Source organism: Bidens hawaiensis, unplaced genomic scaffold (genome assembly GCF_021521415.1).
Source record: "Bidens hawaiensis isolate Kalapana, Puna unplaced genomic scaffold, B.hawaiensis_p1.1 tig00004682_1, whole genome shotgun sequence".
Taxonomy (NCBI): domain Eukaryota; kingdom Viridiplantae; phylum Streptophyta; class Magnoliopsida; order Asterales; family Asteraceae; genus Bidens; species Bidens hawaiensis.
This window is the reverse complement of record NW_027491286.1, coordinates 522457-528678: the sequence shown is the minus strand read 5'-3', so window position 1 is coordinate 528678 and position 6222 is coordinate 522457. Positions and strand designations below refer to the sequence as shown.

The 6222-nt window shown below is 32.1% G+C and overlaps 1 pseudogene; it reads right to left on the bottom strand.

Annotated features, from left to right (window-relative positions):
- Window positions 1–477: 477 nt before the first annotated feature.
- Window positions 478–1770, bottom strand: LOC143627418 (transcription factor MYB26-like; annotated as a pseudogene).
- Between the last annotated feature and the right edge of the window lie 4452 nt (window positions 1771–6222).

The window sequence follows — 6222 nt, the reverse complement described above, 5'->3', positions numbered from 1 at the left end:
TATATCCAATTATGAAAAAGTATCAAGTTTGATTTGAGCCTTCCCTCTGTTTAATCACATGCCATTCTTTCTACACTTTTCATCCAATATAGCATCAATCAAGAAATGGATAGCCTATGCTCATATGTTTGTTAACTTGTAGCTAAATTTGTACCCAAAGTCCCCACCTAGCTACCACACCTGCTTTTAACATATATACTCACACACCCAAGTGTGTGTAACTGTGTGTATGTACCATAAGAGATAATGTTACATGATCACCATCGTGAAAAATTTATTATGCAACATATATATAGAAGCATTTCTCAAGAACATGTGAAGAAACTGCAAACATGTTTTCTTTTTTCATATGGGAATAACATCAGAAACATACCATTGTCCCCTCTGAATCAAAGGCTCTAGATCTAGCAACATTTAGGTTGTTCACTCGCTCTTGGTCTAATTAAAAACATGCATATTTATACTAATAATTAATAATTACATTATACTTGTTACCTTGCTCACCATAAATTGGGGCAACACTGAACGATGAGGGTGGTGAGGATGAAGATGCTGGAAAATTTGGCACGTAAGTCTCTAGATAACTCTCGGTAATCGGGTTCATGGTAAGTGTGTTCGCAGATGGTTGGGTGATATTGGTAGTCAACTCGAAATTGTTTTCTTGGCTAATTAGCTTAAATGGGATTATGGGATGGCTATTGTGATCAAAATAGTTTAAGGATTCCAATGTAGGAATCTGATTATCAAAACCTGAAGATGGATTGACTACGAATGATGGAGGAAAGGGAGGGAGGTTAGAGGTGGGATCGATATCGAAACACTTATCAAGATTGATCAAAAGCGGCTGACAAACAGCTGGTGGTGGTACATGGGCATGATCATCTTGATCATGGATCATGGGAGGTTGATATGGGCTTATGACCAGATTAGGGTAATTTGCATCAAATAGACCATCATAAAACTGATGATCTGTACTGGTTGGAGGAACATGAATGCTGGCGAATTTAGCGTTAGGAAAGGTGGTGGCAAGATGATGAGTAGAGAGGTGACTATGAGCAAGAAGCTTCTTTTTTATGCTCGAGTTCCAAAAGTTCTTAACCTCGTTGTCTGTCCTTCCTGGTAAATGTTTTGCAATTTGTGCCCATCTATGTGTCAAGAAAAAACATATATTAAACTTTAAACCATGCTTATTACTTGCCACTTATTTTCTTTAAAACTAACACAGAATTTTAACAAACTTGGTTTTAAAACCAAAAGTTTAATAGTTATGTTCTTTCTACCGGTTTCCAAGAATTCGGTGTAGATCGACTATGAGAGTGGCTTCTTGGGACGAAAAGCTTCCTCGCTTTAAATCCGGCCTTAGATAGTTAATCCATCGTAATCTACAACTCTTGCCACATCTTTGGAGCCCTACTTCAAAGATAATACATAAAGATTAAAAGTTTATTGACACCCACAATTATCAAGCAGATAAGCCTAACCAAAATAATTATAAATATAAAGATAAATATCTCATCATGATCTGGATCTAATATAATCTCTCTCTTTAAATTCATAAACGTACAGCATATGTATCTGCATGACGAATGAAAGATTCAAATATTCATGTCAGAGAGAGAGAAAGACACCAGCAAGTTTAGGAAGGGAGCTCCAGCAGCCATGGCCATGAGAGGTAATGTAGTTGATGAGTTTCTCGTCTTCTTCCGGTGACCACAACCCTCTTTTCACTTTCTGTTTGTTGCAGCAAGTGTGTCCTCCTCCATGTCCCATTGATGCACCCAAGACACCACGTCTATATACACCCACACACAGGCACTATCAGATGGATGATGATGATGAAATCAGACCGACTGCAATGCAAAAGAGAGCTTGGTAAGGAGAGAGAGAGATGATCAGATAGTAGGAGCAGGAAGATAGACTATGCCCTTATATATATTTAGGATACTACTTTGTCTTCTAACATAACAAGCTGCTCCTTTTCTCTCTCTATATATGTAGTGATTATTTTTTATTTGGAAAGTAGTCAAAACTTACTATACTCGTTCATAAACCCAACTTAATCTTTATTATAAAATTAATTTCTCTCACTTTTCATTTTTTAGAGCATCACCAATAAATAGATTTTTAGAATGTGTTATTGAATGCCAACAAGACACATAACTCATCAAAATATAATCTCTCTTCTATATTATATTTTCTCTTTCCTATATGTCCTCTCACATACAGATTCTTGAAGATTCTTCATCAAGAATTTTACCTCATCTTTTCTCATCCATATCATCATCTCTCTCCTCCAACTAATCATCTATCTCTTCCAAAAATCTTCAAAAACCCTCTAATGAAGATGGTCTTACACTTCCATCCAACTAAAACATATTTTTCACACTTATTAGCAACTCAACATATACTATTTTTTATTAAACACATATAATTTATAAAGTTGTTTTTTTATTAAAAATGACTATAAATATAAAAAAACAATAGCCTTATTTAACAATAAACAATATATTTCATTTAAGAATATTTTAAAAAATAAAAAAGGTATTTGTATTCATCAAACACATTTAATATTTATTTTATATTAAAAAATATATACTTATTTACAAACTTTGTTTTTAATAAAATTTATATCGATTCGTTAAAAAAAAAACACTGAACAAGACTATGCTTTTAGATTTTTTTAAAAACTTAATTATTAAAAGTTATTGGAAAAAACAATATTATAGTTAAAACTACTTAGTGTGAAAGAAAAAGAAAAAAAATTAAAAAAAAGGTCCATATAAATGTTGACATGTGGCACTGAATATGATTGAATTTGGTTTGAAAACTAGTTTGCATCAACAAACTCTTTGCTTTAATTTCGTTCTTTTTTAATTTTTTTTATTACCAAATAGTGTAACAACCCATCTAAGGTTTGTTAATAGGAGTAATCTAAGGATATATAATTCATGGTTTGGTTTGGTCGGTTTTAAAGAAAATTTTAAACCAAATTGTTAACTATAGTTGTGAGAAAGAAAATCATCAAAATAGCCTATAGACCTAAGAAATTATAAAAATAACCACCAACATTTGTGAACTAATTACCAATATATCTTTAACTTTTTTCTAATGCACCAACTCTTCCCATCATGCACCATTTTGAAAAAAAAAAAAAAAAAAAAACTAGTATCTATCTTCTGAGCTATTTGGTGCGGCACATCGATTGTCAGCCTACACCATTTTTCTCTTGTTGCGTCTTTTTCTCTTGTTTCATCGTATTTAGCGTCATTTTACAAAGAAAACACCCAAAAACAAGTCATCTTTTTCTACACCATCTTCTCATATATCGCCACGACGCCACCATTCCTGCGGCATTTTTGTTTCTTGCATCAAAAGGACACATATCAAGCTTGATTAAGTGGCAGTTTAAAGAAAATCCTATATAGCTATTTTGATAATTCTTTTAGTCAATATGGCAATTATGATGATTTTCCCTTTGGAAATGATAAACCAAGCTGACCAAGTTGGTTGAGTCGCCGAACTGGACGGTGTAATTAGAGGTTTTTGAGTTCTAAAAAGTGCATAAACCATGAAATCACGTAATTGCTATTCCTATATCCATAGGGATGCATCACTTTAAATTAGGAATATTAATCTTAATCTTAAATCTTAGATATAAATAAACAAAGCATTTAAAAAGCTTTCTGGTTACTCCCTATATTCTTTCAAGCCACCAGATTGCTTTATTTGTATATGGCAACTTCTCATGCATTTAACCCGAATTCACGGGTATGGGTCTCACCAAACCTAGATAGCCCTTAAACGGGTTATAGCATCTCATTAAATTAAAAATTAATTTCACAAATAAATTTGATGTGAAAATCATATAAAATAAGGATATATTAAAATTTAATATCCATTTTTTTAAATAAAAAATATATTATTTATAATTAAAAAATAATTTTATAGTAAAAAAATATAAGCAGGTCATGGTCTTAATGTTGGGCCTAGTTTTGTTTATGTATTAAGTCTTTTGTATTGTATGTTGTTGGGATTGTCTTTGTAATAGTGTAATTGGGCCTAAGGCCATTGTATATAAAAGCCCATTGGGTCATGATATAATACATCCTTGTCTCATGTATGCTTTTCTATAAACAGGAAGCATGTACATGAGACTTGTAAGCTTTTGTCAAAACTAGTCTCAAAGTCCTATCTTGTTCTCTCCTCTTACAAAAGCCGAAATAACTAACACGCCACAAGATCTGAGATTAAGGTGCCTTAGTGTGATATTCCGCTAGCACTAAGTTGATTGATCTAAAAATAGTTGTTAGATCAGCCCTTAAAGGACCTACACTTACCAAACTTAGATAGCTTTTATACCTGGTTATAACATCCCATTTATTTCATTATTTGTGAAACTCTTTCATCATCAAACCCTAAGTATATTTATTTAGAAACGAATAATGTGTGTGTGTATATATATATATATTAATATTCTCGGCAAGTTCGATTTGTACGTCCAACAACCAGTAAGAAGTTGTGGAGTGAACCTTTAAATCTAGTTTTTCAAACCGTAAGCCATAAACTGGACAGCGTTACTCTAAAACAAGCTAAAACAGCCTATTTGACTTGGTTTGAGTGGTTTGACTGTTTAACTGTTTTTGAAGACCCCTAATTTCTTGTTCCACGTTGTTTAAAGTAAAAGAGATTCCTCTTTATATTTATTTAGAGCATTTCCAGTAGCTTCCCTATCTCTATTATTACATTTTTATAATTACATTAAAAATTATTATATTTTTTTTCTCATATACAATTAAATAATACTTTTTTTGCATCTTTATTATTACATTTTCCCTCTCATCAACTCACAACCACATTCAAATATATTAAAAAATAAATAGAGGATGAACAATGTTTTTCCAAATTACTTATTTTAAAAAAATTTCTCTCCTTTACTCACAACCCTTTAGAGCATTTTCATTCAATTCTTTATCTCCATCTCTATAATTACACTAAAAACACTATCTTTTCTCTCTCATTTTTAATTAAATAATATTTTTTTATACTTTTATCATTACCTTTTCTCTCTCATTCACTCACAACCACTTTTAAAAACATTAAAAAATTATAGAGATGAACAGTGCGCTTCTCCAAATTTAACCATGAACAGTAACATTTTCTCTCTCCTCTCACAACCATTTTTAACCATCTCTAAAAAATGAAGAACCCCCTCACATAATTTAGGGAATCCATTGGGAATGCTCTTAGAATCCTCTAAAAAATTTAAAGCAATAACGCCACCCCAGCCGTATATGCTACTCCATGGACCCTACAAGGGGACAACACCTTAACCCTTCTTGGGCGCTGCCCCAAACCCGCCAAAGGCACTGCCCCTTGGATCCTCTAGCTATTGTAGAAGTTCTTACTTCAGTATCAAAATCATAATAAAATTGAACGTACAATCGTGCACTTTACGTCTCCTAATTGTTATCAAAGTTTATTATGTCTTTTCATATGGTTTACAAGTTAATCCAAATAACCACAATATTCTAATAACACTATATTCGCTAACATGGCAAACCTAGGTAAAACCAGTCAAGTTGGACTGAATTAACTAATTTATTTAAGTTAAGTGGAACCAAATTGTGGCTTTATTGTAAATTATGTACCCTAGACATACTTGATTATAGTTTAACGCATTTTCAAGTACAATGCCTAAATCGTAATAAATGCATTATAATTAAAACTAACTTTTAACAACAATAAATTTTCTAGAAATGTTACGTCGCTGCTAGCAAGTAGCTGGATTTTCTTAAAATCGTCGCAATGTGTTTTGTTTATCTATTTTTCAGTTTTTAAAAGTGAGCCGCCTTAACATTATACACGCTTCTCTTTGCGTGTTTAACCGCGCGTATGCAGCACAAGAAAGTTAATTTACCAGTTAGTTTTATATAGATAACTATTAGAGTTATATATATAAACACATGTATATATATTATAATGTGATACGGGGGTGTTTATGTTCATGATTAAGTCAGTCTTGAAAAAGAAAGCATATCCAATAGTCAAAATAAACAAGATGTATGACTAAAGTATAGTGGTATACTATTGATCAAGTTATAATTTTGGACTTCTCCTCTTAACAACATTAATGATTGTAGCCTTGTAGGGTCGTGATGTAAAAGTTTCATGTCATGATTTATATTATTAACGACCATGTTTACTTCAGTTTGGTAATTGGTT